The sequence below is a fragment of the Anopheles funestus genome, chromosome 2RL (genome assembly GCF_943734845.2).
Source record: "Anopheles funestus chromosome 2RL, idAnoFuneDA-416_04, whole genome shotgun sequence".
NCBI lineage: Eukaryota > Metazoa > Arthropoda > Insecta > Diptera > Culicidae > Anopheles > Anopheles funestus.
This window is the reverse complement of record NC_064598.1, coordinates 40,145,870-40,164,747: the sequence shown is the minus strand read 5'-3', so window position 1 is coordinate 40,164,747 and position 18,878 is coordinate 40,145,870. Positions and strand designations below refer to the sequence as shown.

Below are 18,878 nucleotides of genomic sequence, written 5' to 3'. Positions count from 1 at the left end.
GTCTGAGCCGGAACATCTGCCGTTACCCGTTGTAACACAACAAAGTCTAGTACTGCAGAAAACCTTGACACTCTTGATCTTACTGTTGCCGTTACCATACTATTTGCTGTTAATGCCATTGCACCTACTCCAGATAACGAGCTTAGCATCCGCTGTCTACTCAGTCCCAATTGTTGAGCCAATCTTTCCGTCATGAAATTGGACTGGGCTCCCATGTCCAATAATGCCCTGGCAGGAATTTCTTTATCGCATGAATCTAACAGAAGCACTTGGGCTGTAGAAAGCCAAATAGTCTTTCGCTTCTCTAAATTCCTGTTGTGCATAGTGGCATTTACGACTGGTGGTACTGCTACTGATGCTTCCTTTGGTCGGCTGCATAGCATGGTGTGGTGGCGCTTTTTACATTGAACGCAACGATAAGACGATCTACACTGACGCACTCCGTGTCCTCGCTTAAGACAATTATAGCACAAATTCTTTTCTTTTACTATATTGAGCCGTTGCTCGAGACCCATGCTCTCAAATTTCGAACACTTGAACAAAGTATGATCTTCTTTACACACCGGGCATTCTGTCTTAAAACTTTCATCCGTTTGTTCTACATGTGCCATCGTAGGAGTTCCCTTTATATTAAACCTTGCTTCTTTACGTATAACAGGCGTTCGCGTGTTACTCATCACCTTGGCTGGTCTCGTATCGATAGTCCGCACATTGTATATTTTGGAATTGGTTAACACTTTGATTCGTTTTTCGCAAAATTCGATTAGTCCCTGATATGTATCGTTTTTTGTATCTGCTGAAGCTAGTTCCCATGCCAATAAACTAGTAGCCTCCATTTTGAACATAATCAAGCTTGTTAAGGGGGTGTCCCATTTGTCTATTGGCTCCTTGAGTCTTTCCATTCCCCGAACCAATCGTTTCACTTCATTTACAATCCGCGCTAACTCTTCTCCCGAGGAATCATTCATTGCTTCTAGATGATACAACGCTTTGAAGTATTCTCTTTTAATCGTCTTTGTGTCATCGTATCGCGTAAGCAAACTCTGCCAAGTAGGTTCGTAATTGTCGGCTATTAACTGCGTGTGATCGAATTGAGTTGCTACATTTCCCTTTAATGCAGATAGTAAATATTGCAATTTCGTAACTTCAGGAACTTCAACCGCCTCATGAACCATTGACGTAAATCTGTCCTTAAACGTTAACCATTTTGTGATGTCGCCATCGAACGACGGAAGGTCAATGGTCGGTAAACGCAATTTGGGATGGCATAACATCGATTGATTTACGCTTGTGCTATTTGCTGCTGGTAACGAGCCTACTTCTTCGCTCTTTTGACGAGCCACAATGAAGCCTTTAACCTGTTGGTATTTTTTATAATATTCTCGTTTTTCCGTACATAGGGCCTCAATATCGCACTCGTCTTCACCCAGTAATTTTTCACGTACACTCTCAAATGTCTTTCTTGCTTCTTCCAACGCTCCTAACTGACCTTCCAGCTGAGACGCATGTTCTTCTGCATTATACTCATTTATGAATTCAACGAAGAAATCAACGCACCTTAACGTATCGAGATATTTCCGCTTCACCGTCTGTATTTGTTTACTCATTTCTTACTTGCAGATATTCACTCTTGTGCGGAAACTATGTGCCACACTGTAGCGTCTCCCGTTTGTGATCTTACACCACTACTCGAAACGACGCAATTGCGTGAAAGGCGATGGCCGAAGTCCTCAATTCGCGCGCAAACGTAGTAACACGCACACTTCTCCGACTAATCCTATGCTTGTTCACGGTGTTAGTTTGTGCGACGCTTCTTACACACTTGGTTACACACAAATACTTATGTTACATTACGCTTGACACGGACAAATTTTACAATCACGATATGCACGCGCAGCGCTTGTACTTCAGGCTACGGATGATGACACTGTCCCAACTCGATGATCTCCTTGAAAACAATCCAAATTTGAAGCTTCTCGTATTCTGTGAGCAACCTGACACGCACGCACTGTTCTTGCGATCAGTGTGATCGATCGATGACCTCGTATACGTACGCAGCGCTCTTCCCAGTTCGACACTTCATAAGCAACGTTTCGTACAGTTGTCCTCCTGAGATCGTTATTCAGCATTCAGACCGTTGGGTTTCTTACTGTTTGGCTCCTCCTATCCGGTTCGAAGGACCAAATGGTCGATAGCTCGTTCGGATGATACTTCTCTGGAATGATGATGTGACCACGGTGCTGATTCAACTTAGACTAATTTCTATATTATACATAATTCACTTACATCTATCCTAGTTCCCTATTCACATTTACATATTTACATTACTTAAATTACACATTACACATACGCACAAATTATTGCTGAAATCTAATTGCCTAACTGTAGGCGCCGACAGTAGATAGAAAGCCTTTCTTTCCGCCGCAATATGCTTGAGTTTTTTTTATTAAAATGGATGAGTTTTTTTTATGATAAAACATTCTAAGCTTCATTTCAGCACGATTACAAATAACTACACCATCTCGATGACATCCAAAATGCAACGCTGGTGCATAGGAGTGTTGATATGCAATTTCATATGCAACGCAAAATAAAAACGTCAAACAGGGCACAACCTTCATTCTTTATGAGTGACAAGATACAGTGGACGGTTCGACTGGTCAGAAAATCTAATGGCATGAAATATTCATTAAATCCCCTAGTGGTTTCATTGGTCCCAAAGGGCATTACTCTTACAAACGAAGAACTTGGAGCTTAGTAGATTCGTCATGTTTGCAGTGCATTATTTTGACGATTCTTTTTAAGTTTGATGAATTACATTTACTATATGGAGGGATTTCGGTGGTAGAGATGGTAGTGGAGACGGTCTCTACACGACAGGATCAAATCCCATCCGAATCAAAGATGTAGATAAAAAAACGGTTTACATCCAATAATGTTTTTTACCGTCGGATAATGCTTTGACAGCACTAAATAAAATCAGCTAATGTACAACAAACAAACCAATTAGATTATTTAAATCACGAGAATTCATTTCATTATTTCAAAGGGCACAAATGCAAGCGAATTGTTCGTGTTATTTTAATCCTCAGTGATAAGGATAGGAGTTTAAGGATACGGATTTTTAGTCCATCCAACTGGACGGATGGATTTATTTTAAAATAATTTATTTCAATACATCAAATACTATTTAACGATATTTTGCTTTTAAACAGATTATCATGCTATGATTCCAAACCAATCTGCTTTCCTTTCTTTAAGCTTTTTTGATAAGTACTAGCGATGGGAACTCCGGAGCGGAATCATCCTCTCCGACTCTGGATTAGCAAAACCGGATTCAACTCCAACAGAATCTGAATTCAACTCCGTATTATTGAGAGTTATCCGAATTGAAGTTTTCCACAGTTTTCCTCAATGTTTCGAACTTTTGGTTTTTAAAACACTTTTCGTTGGTATTTTCAAAAAATTTCAATAGGTAGTTCTATTCAGCATCAATGTTTGAAAAACTCCATTATCGTGAAGGACTTTATATAAACAAATTTCAGTAAGATTTCCTCACATTTTTTACGAGTATACAATAGTTAATTTTTCGTCGGTTAGTAAAGGTGGTTTCCGCTGTTCTGAATCGGCTTGTTGATATCCTTCAAATTTCGGATTGAGGTTGATATCCTCCAAGTCGACTGTAGAATGTACTGGAGTTGGAATACTCCGACTATGGATAAAATTGGATTTTTCGCATCATTTATAAATATGTGTATGAGAGTTAAAAAACATAATAAAAATAACAAAATTTGGTTAATTTGTTTTATTTGTTAATTGTTTTTGAACATTAAATTCAATGGTATTTAGGTTATTTTTTTATGTCCGGTGGCCATATTGCTATTTAAAAAAACAAAAAGCATACTTCATTGCTAATTGATTGTGACACTATTTATAGTGCTTCGGCAGGCAGCCCTTAAAGGGCACATTTGACCAACCGTGGTTGATGTTTTAAAAAAGAAACTATAAAAAAACAATAAACCCTTTGATGATAATATCAAAAACACAGTACCTCAGTGCCACAAAATTTCCTACCACTATGCCACGTTTAGCTGGCGTGTGGCTGACGTTGCACTTCCGGTAGAAAAAAAATAACGTCAAACCATAGTGAGCGGACACTCACTTAGGGTGACTGGTTCGACTGAAACCTATTCTCGGCCGTGTTGCTTTGACGCTCTAGTGGTGCAGAGACAAGGACAATGTTGAAGAGCCAACCAAACAAAAAGATGAAACTCGTGGAAAACAGAAAAAAGCACTCAAAGTGCTTCAAATTGACCCATTCGCTACCGCTATGCTGCAAGTTATGGTTCGTTTTTCATTGCATTTTCTCCTTGTTTCGTGGCACCGATTCGCGAACGTGATTATGTTTTAGCGCATCATCAGCGATCCGTACGCGCGCGTTGTTAAGGCCAACCTCGTCTCCGGACTTCTTCATGCGAAACTTGCAACCCGAGCTGTTCGTTTTGCTCGTTGATGATCCTGTTGTTGTTTTTTGTATTCCTTCAATGGCAAAAAACCGGGAGGATTTCGTTCCACAAACTATTCGTTAGCATCATTTGCACCAGGACAGCACGTCCTACGATTTTTTTGTTTTATTGTTTCCTTGCCAGCTCTTTGGATCAACGGCAAACTCATGTATAACAGGATCGTTCGGCTTCTGACGTACGGAACTAGCCTGATAGCGAACGGTTGCCTAATCCAACCAATAGTAGTGCTTACCACCATGTGCTCTAGAGCACAGGGCTGGTAGATTTTGCTGACGTTTGTGTCCGAGCCTTAGCTTGACTTTTTTGTATGGGTGCTCACTTCCACAACAGTGTTGCCCGCACTTTGCATGATCATCCACTGGTTGTTTGAACGGTAATCTATCTTTTGCTATGCGATGTACTTTTTTGTTTTGTTCTTTTTAACCATTTTTTGTGTGCAAAGCTTTGCAGCTATTCCGTTACTCTAAGCAACGTGAAAACAACGTAAGGAAGCATGGAATTTGCGCTGAGTGGATTATTTTTGTGCCGTGGTTTTGTTTTGATGTTGCCAAGGTTTTGACGGCTATTTTTAATCATCAACTATTATAACTCAATATGATGATGCTGGTGGGAAACATTGGCGGTGGCGTCTGTTCGACTGGTTTGTGTTTTTGTGATTTTATTAATTGTGTGGCATTTTAAACATTAGTGGAAACATTTTTGGATTCAAAATTTTGTGCTAAAAGTTTACCCTCTAAAATCGCATTTTTTCTCAAACATATATGTAAAGTTTAAGTCATCATTAGGTAAATATTAATACAAATTAACTTAAAAACTTTCATTTGCAAAAATGTTGAGTTAAGGGTTTGGGACATATGGCCTAAGTTGTCGGCCTTGAAAAACTTTGAGGCTGTGGAGCGCAAACTCAATATGGTGGAGAAACAGGGGGAGACCCAGGAAGTTCTATCGTACCACCCAATCGCGTCTCAGAGAGAATAAGAAACATTAAGGGCTTTTATTATAGCAAACAATTGATGATTTGTATCAAATAAACCACCTTCGAGCCCTTGGCAGAACGGAATGAAACGAAAACATTTCTTGACGGATGGTGACTGATGGTGACGCGCAGTCTGGCAGCCGAAATTGTGGCTAAACGAGAACTAATAATCAGAAAGGTTCTGCATTGTGTTGGGTTAATCTGGAAAGGGGATAAATAATTAATTATGATTTACTTTCAAACAATGCAACCAAATATTTACTGTCAACAACTGGACCATTTAAAGCTCGACAGAAACGGTCAAAGTTTTCTAACAGATGAGATATTGTCTTCCATCAGGACAACGCCAGGCCAGGACTTCTTCTGTGATTAGCCAGAAATTATAGCAGCTTGGTTGGGAAGTCTGAATGCATTCACCTTATAGTTCTGACCGGACACTAATCAATTGTCACTTTTTTCATCAATTTTGTCAGCAAACAACAATTTCTAGAGATTTTCTAGAGAGCAGCCTTCAGGCAGCGACCTTAATCGGACAATTAGGAACACATTACAAAAATCCATGAATTTCAAGTAAAAATAATCGATTTATTATTCTCCAACCTAATATTACATCCGTTCTAACGACTCTTGAACACCAATTTTTCGCCCTTCACAACCCCAAAAATCACTTCACCCTTAAACGTCAAAAAAAAACTAAATTCCCCCTTAGATTTGCTGAAGTGTTGATGATTCAGTTGATGCTCTATCAAGCCAACGATTCTCTTGCTATTTTTCACTTAAAAAAAGAGGCAACGAAAAGGATCAACTGTCGAATAAGGGGCGCTGTCAGTAAATTGCTTCCCATAAAGTGGTTTTTAAGCTTGATCTTTTTCTTAGAAATGCAATAATGATCCCACAAGCGACCTAACCAAAGGTGTGGTTTGCAACGTTGATGGGCAAAGCACACACACACACACCAAAGGCATAAATAAAAACCCGAAATAAAAAAAAATCTTGTGAAACGAATATCCGACAGTGTAATCCTTCCATGGAATAGGCACAAGAGTTTAAGAAAAGACAACACCGCTTAGACGAATTCCTTCTCCAACCATTTCCGGCAACATTTTGCGACGGTTTCGGATTGCTGAAAGACACTGTTATGGAGGGAAAGGAAAACGGGAAAACGCTGTGCGATGACGCTTTCGGTGGAAATCAAAATGATGGATTTAACGTTATTCCATCTCAATGTGGAGCCGGCTTTTTCCAAATACTAGTATTCGTTTCAGCACTTTCCCACAGCCCTGCCTGGGAAGCCGATGTCTTATGACTTGGTTTGCTTTAAAACAGCTAGAGTGTAAGACCGTCTGGATGGATTTAGAGAATGAATCCTGTCCGCGAAAGCATCTTTCAGTCATTCCATTATATTTTTATTGCCATCTTCTCTGGATATTTTTTTTCAAAGCGAATTCTTTTCTCCCTGCATTCTAGAAAGGATCAGTGGCGGATCTTGATCGTTCTTTTTTTACGTTCCTATTCCACAGGAGCGCTAACTTGTTTGATAGTCTGTAGCAGCCTTCTCTTGACGGCCAACATATCACACGCCTTCCAAAAAGGTTAAAAAATACACACTGACTTGGTTGGGTTTTGTGTTTGTATAGTTGGTTTTTTACACTCCACATCAACGTGGTAAACGTGCTGGGCACACAATGGTTGGTAGACATTTTTGCCTCCCTTTTTGGAGCGCTTGTCCATCCATCTGTTCATCCATCCATCATTCGCGAAGGTTCACTGATACAAGAAGATCCTTCCATACGGTTCCAAAAAGGATGACGATGGTTATAAATGTAATCCATAATTGCCCCAATTTTCGTTTATCTACCGCTGTTGATTATGCAAGTGTGCATTGGTGTTAGCGTGTGCGTTTAGTGTTCTATTCGCATCATCAATTTTGGACTTTTAAATCTATACTGAACTATCTGTCAATGAAGCATAGTGTGCACACGAAAGGCATATGTTTTATAGAAGGGAACAAGAATAAGATCGTGCTTTTGCTCAAAAGAAATTTCAGCAAAACATCAAAAATCCTGAAGAAGATGAAAATCCTTCAATTTAAATGAAGACATTTAACGATAATGTATAAGTATTCGGGAATGTAGTGTAGCAACCCAGATTACATTAAACATTAACATAAATGTTTTTTTTTTTTGCAAAATCGTTACAATGCACATTAAGATTTTGGGCGAGAAAAAAGTTCAAAACACAACTTGGCATTAACGCCAATCAAACATGAATGTTTAATCTATATTTTTTCTTTCGTGGAAATTAAACTGAGAAAAATAGTAAGTTTATATTTTATCTGAATTCTCCAAAAGAAATTCTGAAAATCAGTAAATTTTAATTAAATTAATTAATTCAGTAAATTTTAATTAAAAATTGAAAAAAATATATAAAGTTCATGAATAATCACATGTTTTTAAACTTTGACCTACAACCATTATGGACAAGACGACGAGTTGCGTCGTATCATATGTATCACATATTTACATATTTGTTACATATTTACTACTTCATTACAAAAGCTGGCGAACGCGGATTTGATTCAATTTTTTTAGATGAACTATATCATGAACCAGTTACATAAAGTACCAGGCGTCCCCATGCGCAATTGATTTTGATTGAGTCCTTCCTTCATAAAGTACCAGGCGTCTCCATACGTAATTGTTGTCGATGGAATCCTTCCTTTTTTCATCATATATGCTCCATGATAACTTTTCTAAGGATATTTTTAACTTTAACATTGGAAGTACCTCCATTCTATATATGAGTAGTAAAAATTTAGTTCGGATACTGTTTATCCAGTCGTTATTTGATAATTCAATTTATCCTACGACATTCTTATGGTTTTCTTTCAAGTGTCTATTGATTATAGTGATATGAACAGCAATATTGATAAAGAGTTGTACATTGTAAGATAAGTAGCGCCAAAAGAAAGAAAATTTAGAATGATGCGGTCAATTGCTAAACTTTCGCAGCAAGCAAAGCTTCTTCTAAATTTATTTTCATACAAATGTAAACAGTAACTTTTGAAGAAAGGTCAATGTGTTTTAAAGACAATGGACTTTACTGAGGGATGGTAGCAAACCATATATCGAAGAATCGATTAGATGATATCTCGAGACAAACAAAACGGATTGAAATTATGGCCTAGCATGGAGTAAAAGAATGTTGTTGCAATAAACATTTGTAAAAAACATAAAACATCCAATAAAACCACAAATGGATTGTTGATGTACATGATCGTGACAAAATAGAGACAAGGCTAGTGAATCACAATGTTCAACGCAATGTAAATATTGAAAACTCATAATAACACGCTAATACCGGAGACAAAGCAAAAACCATATGGTTCGCATGAAATGTACATTCTAGCTAATCACTGGGACGATGTTTTTTATTCATCATTTTCTAATAACTGGAAATTCTCGTAGTGTGTAAAAATGTATGAATATACTCGAAAGCTTTATGCTAACAATTGTGATTACCCGCACGCACATATTTGTTTAGTAATGCTTTGTTTGAACAAGTGGTTTATTTTGCTGTAAAATGATTGTTCGTAATTGACTCATCGGCTTATGTCAAGCATTTGGTTGCATACACTGGTAATTGTTTGTGGGATGTACACCATTTCTCAATGGAGTATAAGACCACGATCTATTTGTGATATTGAATTAATAAATGACATTAATTGAAAAGCATACAAAAAAAACCACACAACAATCTATTCACGTGATGGTAGTTACTTGAGTGGAAAACATTTTCTCCACCGTTTCATGTTGAATCGGCTCGCGGGGTAACCATTTTCTAAACACAATTAAAACAATCGTAAAAAATCCATTAAAAGCTAACAAAACAACAATAACAATATCCGGTGAGTTCCACAGGGTTAACAAGAGCCCAAAGTATGCGTAGGTTTGTAGATTGATCAGTGTAAAGGTAAAACCTAACGTCGCGATCATGTTGCCAATGTTTTCATGGAGTATACACAGTTGGTCTAGTCCAGTTGCCAACACGAAGTTATTCATAATCAAACTGACACGCGCAATAATCGGTTCTTCCAGATAAACGTACAATGCACTGGCGAGAAATTGGCCGCAAAAGGAGATTACCATCAGATCCGAAGTGTGAAGATATATCAGAAAGAACCCAAGTGTAGTAAAGACAACTGCCACGTAAAACAGCTGCCAAAACACATTGAATAGATCGTCCGAGAAGAGAAATGGTAGAAACGGACGAAGAAGTGTTGAATTATCTGTCAAAAACCTGGAATGGAACGAATGCCGATTAAATTCAATATCTAGTGACAGGAGTTTTACTTTCTGTCTATTACCATTGAAGCATAACGCTATTCAAAGCAACGGTTGCCACCAGAATTTCCACGATGCATAGATTTAATAGACTATATTTCTTATTCTGCGATGTTTTAGACGATTTTTCTTGAGACACAACACAAGCACCGCACAACATTGTTGGTTGAAAAAGGCCCAAATGTAACAAAGAGATGATCAGATTTATCATATACTGTGATACGATCGGATAGTTTGCTCCCAGTTCCGCAATGAACGGATGCGTTGCCGAACCGATGCTCAAGGCCAATGCTCCAGCAATAAGGAAGTGTAATCGTTCGGTTTTGGGCGAGTAGAGTGTAAGTTGATAAACGTACAGGAACATTTTCGATGACCAAAACACCTCTGACAAACAGCCAATGTACCGTAGCTCGTAGGATAAAAAGTCCGGAAGATGCAACAAGGTGTAAAGAAGAGCAACAACAGGATGGCCGAAGTGTACGATCTTTTGCAGCAAATCGATCGACACATTACATTTGTGACTTGCAACTAAAACAAGCACAACCACTATCCTCGGAACATACAACAGGCAATGGTACTGTATTTCAATTTCTTCCTCCTGCGAATCTTCTTCCTCAAGGTGATGATAATCGTAAGGCACGTTCAACAGTATTCCATCGTCCGATTCTTCCAGGGCCGTCTGCTCCAGCTCTTGCCCACGCAGATAGGGATCGTATCCGTAGGAGGTCAAAAACAGGGCCACCACTGTCAAGTGTAACACCCACTGACGATTCCACGGAAAACATCTCACATCGTCACTGTCACTTTTTCGACCTTCGAACCGACTTTCGCCAAAACGCGGATCACTGCCACCGTGGTGCATGATGTGCAACTTGCAACTGACAGTGCTAGTTCAGTGGGTCACACGAACTCGTTCGACTGTTCGACCACTCAACCGTAGGCAGTTTTAGACATGGCGGGACAAGGCGGACCAAAGGGGTATATCGTTGCATGCCACTCTACCCGTGCGGTTGCCACGAGTTACCGCGCAATACCATGGCTGAAAGTGCAGTTTGTTAGTTCGATATTGACTTCCGCGATAATGATCCTTGAATGGACGAGCAAAAAGGTTTATGACGTGGTTAAACGAAAGGCGAAGGAAAAAAAGCCTCACCCTTCACACACTTCCGGTAAAGCTCGTTCTTTAATTCGTCAGAACAATTGGTACAACTGGTTGAGCTTCAAGTAGATGGGGGTCATGAAAGCTTTAACATTTAAATACTTGTTTATGGTGTCATTAGTAACTCAATTTCAAGCTTCTTTGGCACAGCCAGGAAAAAGCGTGTGGCGTGTTATAACGTGTGGTTTAATAGTTGGTTTACAAATAAAAAGGATGGTTGTAATTACTGCTAAGCTTTCTTCAGCAGCTGTTTCGTTGAGTAATTTTTATTTTACAGTAATATTGCTTATTTTCTTTAACTCGTTAGAAACGACAAGGTAAAATATTGATTTGGAAAATAAGTTGTTTTTTCACATTTTTTTTTCTTGAAATTCACATAAGATGGCCGTACACCTGATGTTTGTATGTAACAAAACCATATTTTTAATACAAACTCTACTGTCAAAACATACCACATATTGAATACTAAGCGCAAACAAAAAGAATATACGAAAAATATATTTAAAAAAAACAAATTTGTTATAAAATGCCCGCTCTTTTCAATTTATTTGCCAATTATCAATCAAATTAGGTTATAGTCACCACAGTAGGTTAATTGAGCCAGCAATAAGATACGGAAGTTTATCACGAACAAAGGAAAAAGACCATTAAAGGTATTCAGTCCGTTTTCAATGAAGATTAATGTAAAAAATCGATTTAGCAAAGTTTTTCTTACTTACTAGGAAAAGTTTGTTTCACTCCTTTGTGGATATTTCTTCCATCGTAGGCAAAGTATAAAGACTTCTTCATACAAATATATTTTGTTAATTTGATTTTCGTTTTCTTTTTCATATCTATGTTGTCCGTTTTTGTCATTTTCCATCACGTTTCACTACCAACAATTATTGACATTCATTTTTTAATGTATCGTAAAGCAAGTTTCTCTATTGAGCTTTTTCGGGAAAATCTAAGCATCTAAGCAAGACGCATTACGTATTGTTGCGATAATAGAAAACTGTCACAGGAAATCACCTGTCATCGGAAATAAGCGAAAGCAATTGATAAACATTCTATTCTCACCCTAAAGGTATCGCAAATACGAAAAATCATATTACTAGAATGGATGAAATCGGATAATACTGTATATTATTTTTTTGGCTAGTGAATTTGATTGCTGATTGCTTTGAATTGAAGACCCATAGCCAGGCGATATTTGATTGCTGTTCTTGCCTTAAAGCCCTTTTTTAACATGATAAGTTTAATTCAAACATTCATAACTTTAAGATATTTTTTACACAATAGATGTGCTTATATACTTTTGTAATACTACTTTAAAAAATTTACGCAAAAAGGGTCTTTTTAAAAGTTTATAAATCGGAAAACCTTAGATTGTGGTTTGGTCAAGAAAAACGAAATGGTCCAAAACCATTTTATCTAAAATCTTGCGAACCAAGGGACTCGGTGACTGTGGTTAGCGTAGTAAAATGGCAACCAAACAGAACACTTTGAAGAGTAGTTTAGCCATGTGTGAAGTTTGTTCAAAGTTTTCAATCAACCATCAAATCACTTCTCTCCAAACTTTGTTCAAGTCCTCTGTAAACATCTCGCAACTTTTCCTTCGTCTTGATTTCAGAATTTGTGTTTTATGGAGGTGAAAATTATGAAGATTCTAACACTTTCTCTATCTCCCTGTCTCGCTTTATAAAACTTACCGAAGGATTAAAACCACACGATTGAAAATTTTGTAAAATGCCTGATTTTTTTTTTCTAAGTTTCACATATGAACATCAAGTAGAAACAAACTCAAGTAGAAATGGATACGATCATACATATAAGAATGGTTTAATGGAACCATTACCAGATGTAAAAAGAACTAACGTTTTTTTATGTTAATGAAAATAGTTGAACCAGCTTGAAAAACCGATATCGAAAAAGTATTGCCTGGCTATTTTATTCGACTATGCTATCCAATAAAGAATAGAGAATATATAAATACAGAAAGAAATATTTCATTATTTTAAAAATAACATTTCGTCGCCCCATCTTTCTAACTTTTCAAAACTGTGGCTTATAATTTATAATCAATATTTGGTACAAATGTTCATGCTATCTTTGTTGGTATAACATAAATCCATGGATTATATTATACTCGCGTTCCTGTATGAGAAACATAATTTATTTTTTAGAAAAACCAAATCAATCATTTGTATGTATAATCTACTACTCTATCCTTAACCATGGAATTTACGTGCGATTAATATAGCTTTTCGATTAAAATTCCTCTAAAATCACGACCCATCGATACGTGGAGCAAAACCATAACTTTTACATCTTCGTTACAACGATGATGATCCTAAATCAACAACATTTGTCCATCGAAGGACCGCAGAGGCTTGAAAGATTTATGCAAAGAACGATGAGCAAACATCCTTTGGAACGTCCCATCGAAGCCGGAAAACAATGTTTATGAATAAAGATATTGATGGTGACCGCAATTTAGGTCGATGTGGTTACGGACAATGTTTTAATAGATTTTTTGTAAGTTTGCTAAATATTTCATCATAGCACTATGAAAATAGTTATTTGGAAATACTAAAAAATAAATTGAAAATAAATTCATACAAACTATATTAGTACGTATGTTTAATTTTAGTTTAAGATTTGCTCATGTGTAAAATTCAAGTTGCATCATATTTCTTTTTCTTGTGTTTTTTTGAACGATTTTATTAAACCGATTATTTACTGATTATATTATTATATTCAGAGATAACATCGTTTAGAGATAAAATCATTGTTTCTATTCAACACTAGAAGTACCAAGCGTTTCAAACGTTTTTCGTTCGTGGTTATTTTTTAAACAATTTCGAAGAGTTGGAGTATATTTTATTGTTTATTGGAGATCCTCCTATAGAACATACTATGTATTTAAAATTCATGTTTCAACTACCTCATAATTGTTTAACCACAAAAACTAATGTGATGAAGATGAAGCGTTTCAGTCAAAATGGTTGGTCCGGTAGATCTAGTGTTAAATTGGTAGTAAAATAAATATTGTTCACTGCATTTTATCAACAAATCAAAAAGTTTGGATTAGCAGATATATTTTTGTTGCATTCAAATGCTACAAAGCGTGCACCAAATTCGCAACCCCTAAATAAATAAACGATGTGGTGTTATGTACCAGGCGGCTCCACCACTTTTCCGAACAATAACGCCGAATGAACAAAAAACAAAACCCATTAGCAATTGTTGCCGGACCATATTTTAGACTTTACGTTTCAATCGTTTTGTGCCAGTGCTTGGTTTTGTCATCGAAAGAAAGACGATAAACATTATCCTCAGACACTGGTAACAGAAAAGCTAAGCGATAAATTTCACCCTAGCCAAATCCTTAAAATCCTAGCTTAATGCAGTCTGGCTTGTCTGGTGGCCGAATGGTTTTTCCCGTCCACCAAACACACTGTGAGTATGGTTTGGCAATGCTGCTGCTGTTGCTCCTGCTGCCGGCTATCAATTTATTTTTTGCCTCACTCATGAAATGGCTGAACTCCAATAAAGCATGTTGTTAATGGATTAAAAGATTTTAACGAACGTTTCCATCGGTATGCATGCACTTGATTGGACGATTCGATGTGTGAACATAATTGTAAGGTCAATAGTAAGCATTTTTTGCTGGTAAGTTGAATTTAAAAGGGGTGAATACGTTTAAAATTTGTGCCGAAATTTTGATCCAATAAACTAAGTTTGTTTCATTTTCACAAAATCTTTAACCTCTCTCATGTTGTGAGATGCATTACTGCTTATTTAAAACATGTTTTCTTTTGTTCAAATAGTTAAAGCCCTTTACTTAAAGAGTGCTGACACCGAACGACTATGCTTCATTTCACCTTAAACGCTGGAAGTAGTTCTACATTTCGTACTCGTATTGCGAAGACAACCTTCTGCATTTAAAGGATGAAATGTGATGTTATTGATTTTTTCTTCTCACCATCGATCGTTATTGCGCGTACCGTGCAACCATTTCCTTAGCGTAAACACGGAACTAAGGTGGATTATTGGAACGAAGCAAACCAGACCTTTCTTTTTCTCTCTCTCGGTGGAATCATTCTCGAAGGCAACGCGACACTAACAGGCAATATCGTCGATATTTTATCCTTTTATCGAGTCGCTCTATCGTCGCCAGCCAATCAAATACCACGTTAGTACTGGGTACTACCAGTAAGTCGGAACGATGCCTTCCAGAAGGATTGACACCACCAGTTGGCAGTGATTGATTGAAAATATTGCTGGTGCTGTTATAAGCCTTTTTGCACAAAGGCGTATCAATAGATTTTTAGATATTTTAGCATTTTGTTTATAAATAAAAACAACATTCAAATGATGGATATTCAATATTCATGATTGCGTTTAAATGAAAGCTTATGTGCGCTTACTATATACTATGCATGTAGTTGAAAAATTTAATTAACACTAGAACTGCTAAGCGTTTTCAACGTTTTTCGTTCTTGGTTAATTTTTAAACAATTTCGAAGAGATAGAGTATATTTCATACTTTATTGCAGATCATACTATAGAATATATGTAAAATTCATGTTTCAACTACCTTAGGATTGTTTATCTCCAAAAAATAATTTGATGAATATGAAGCGTTTCAATCAAAATGACTGGTCCGGTAGTTCTAGTGTTACACACTTTATGAACATTTGGCTTAAATGAATGTTTAGATTTTATGGTACTTGCCACAACCGCATCGAGTCCTTTACTGGTATTTTTACAAAACTCACCTGCAAATAGAAATTAAAAAAATAATTTAAAACATTTGATTAAATGCTGCTTTATATAAGTACTTTTTAAGGAGAATTGTAATTGAAATTAAAGTGATTTTGCACGACTTAAGCCACGTTATAATCGTAAGCCAATAAACATGCAGTTGTGATTTAAAAATCGTTGTAATCCAGGAGATGAAGTTTTGTGATGCGAATCACGTTTTGATTCAGCATTGATTTTTGTGAAGAAGAAATCACCCCAAAGCATTTCTATTATTAGCACCATACACAGGAGATGTACACCATGTTTCACGTAAAATCTCAATGAACCAGAATTGTTAATGGTTTTTGTGACTTAAAAACTGCGAAACGTGACTGGTTTTATGGGATTGTAAGTATTTTTGTCATCGTTGAATTTTGATGATAATTTCTACTCTTCTCCATTGTATTTAATTGTATTGTATTTAGTTTTACTCACAAACGAGATAACCACAAACATTATCCATACACACTTTATCGGAAAAAGTGGTGGAAAACTGTCATCTGATGTCTGCAGTACAGAGGACAGGCGTTGGTATTTCATCACGAAGAGGAGGGATTTATATGATTGCACATAACGATAGGGTATGAAGATGAAGTCTAACACTCATATACTTCCAGCTTCAACCAAAACGATAACCATTTTCCCATTTTTCATGACATTGTGAGGGAATTGAAAATGACATGGTTTTAATTTCCTGCATTAGCAAACTACTTGCTGATGAATTATTAGTTTGAGGTTATTCCAGCCCCAGGTGCCATTTCATTCTACAAATAGAAGAAAAGAATCAAACGCTCAAAATTACCTTCACCCCGATGCGATGATCAGAATGACCTTAAAACAAAAAAATACCGTTCGTGTCAAAACTGTTGTTGACACTTCGTCATGGTGAATCCCACGACACGTTTGTACTGTAAGTACCTCCCGTGGACAAAGGCACACTAAACATCGCTCCAGCTCAAATAAACATAACGCTATCCGGATGTTGATGACGACAGCTCCAAAAGGTGCTAATAGGCAATCAATTAGTGGTTTTGATGGAATTCGAACTCGCTATAAGCCCGGACACGGCTTTCGAGCGGCAGTATCATTTGTGCCTGCAAACCAACAACCTGCAACCTGCAGCCATTCCGATGTACTTTCGGCTTTGAGTGAACGGATTTGCTGAACTCGATATTCCTGGTAGACGTGATTGATTTGTGAGGTTTGGCTTCTCCCGAAAATCTAAATAAAACCCTAACTTACGCATTAAATTCTGTGTTACCACCTAGAGAAAGCTAAACGCAGCGTGAAAATGAGAAAATCGATGCTGCTGGTGACAGTGGTGCTGTTAGCGCAATGCTTCTGGTGTGCTCCTGTTCACGCCACACCCGGACATCCTTACGGTGCACCAGTGTACGTTGGTGGTGGCGTTCGTCCAGTTATTGCACGGCCAGGGTAAGCATTTTGTTAGAGGTTTTTCTTTATGCACATTGGAAAATTTTCACTCAACCATAATGCTCATTAAAAACTATTGTTCTTTATGTGTGTGCGTGTCTGTTTTGCAGCATTTATCGTGCGCCCGTTATATACCGTCCACCGGTTGTGGTACAGAAGGTAATTCAACCGGTGATAGTAACCCGTCCTGTTGTTCCAATTTTGGGTGGTTAATAAACGATGATCGAAATTCCCAGTAAGGAAATTATAATGCATCTCACAGAAAACAAGAAACAATTGCATTTATAATACAACATGTCATGACGGATTTTTTTCTTTATAATGAAAAATAATATGCGTTATGTTATGTTTTTCATTTAATAAATAAAAATTATGAATGTAAATCAATAAAATAAACACTAACATTACTCTAAGTTCGATAATGAATGGGTTATCTTGAATGGGTAAAATAAACAGCATTTAATAAAACAATTTATTTCAATTATGTCCACCTTCATCTATCCGTCCCATAGTTACGGTGAAAAAAGCTTGGTGCGTCATCACTTTATACGTTTTCTCGCTGCACTTTCTACTCACAAAAAAACCCGTTGATTCGAACAAAAGTGACTTCATTTTCATAAACCGTCGCAACACCGAACATCATTTCCGGTAGGCTTTTGTCCTTTGGTTTGCGAACGTTAGAGTTCAGTTTAACAGTTTACCAAGCTAATGCCTATGTGTGAGGCAGTGGAGACACAGGGCAATGGTGGACAGAGAGCAGAAACCAGTGCATCATAATCAACACACCACTCAACAAAAGGCACAAGCCGAAGCACGTTTAGAGGATTTGATTTAGAAGGCAAGAAGTGCAGACAGCAAGCGGACCGATGCACAGCCAAGCTTTCTGAAAGCTCAGCTGTGAACAAGGGTACAAACACTGGTGGCCTACTCTAGTCCACACCACACGCAAGCACCTCGTAAACAGTCGATTCGTTCCCAGCATCCCTGCAACGTATGCGATAGCTGGTTGTGGTGGCTGTAGCTAATTTATTGCACTTTCACGTCCAATGCACATGCAGTGAAAGGTCGGAAGGATACGTCGAGCGACAGGATATTTTATCGTTTACTGCTAGAAGGAAGAAGGCAAATGGAAGATGAAGCCGGGAGCATGAAGACTTCGTTGCTATTAATATTATTTTTAATTTCACATTACCAGTTGTCTGGCAAAAGGGGTTTAAGATTAATTAGATGTCATTCAAACGGAGGATGTGATCGCACCTATGTTGGGTGGTGCGACCATTCAAGCTACGAATGTGGCAATTGTCTAGCAGTGTGTGACGGTGGGGTTTATGTTGCCATGTGAATTAGTGTGGCACTGGAAGACGTGACGGCTCATTTACGACAGATTCTGCGCAGGTGTACCCGAAGCTGTTACGGTGGAAACAGAGTTTAATCCAACATAATTATCGCTTTTTTGGTTTCATAGAATGGTGGCAGCAGATGGTTACCACATGGTATCAGTTAAGCATTTACTATGTATGTTAAACCTAAATCCTAACACAGTTGTATTGTGATACTGGGTTGACCCCAGTAATACCAAAATGTGAAATAAACGGCCATAGGTAATTCAAGCGAGAGAGAGAGAGAGAGAGAGAGAGAGAGAGAGAGAGAGG

The 18,878-nt window shown here is 37.5% G+C and overlaps 1 protein-coding gene and 1 long non-coding RNA gene across 7 annotated transcripts in view; one reads left to right on the top strand and one right to left on the bottom strand.

The window, feature by feature from the left end:
- LOC125763270 (uncharacterized) overlaps positions 1-18,878 on the bottom strand; it is a 148,213-nt gene that overhangs the window by 36,791 nt on the left and 92,544 nt on the right. The window lies entirely within an intron of this gene.
- Positions 15,788-18,877, top strand: LOC125763277 (uncharacterized). The gene is made up of 3 exons (XR_007418336.1): positions 15,788-16,993; positions 17,061-17,226; positions 17,337-18,877. It is a non-coding gene; the product is annotated as an uncharacterized LOC125763277 (long non-coding RNA).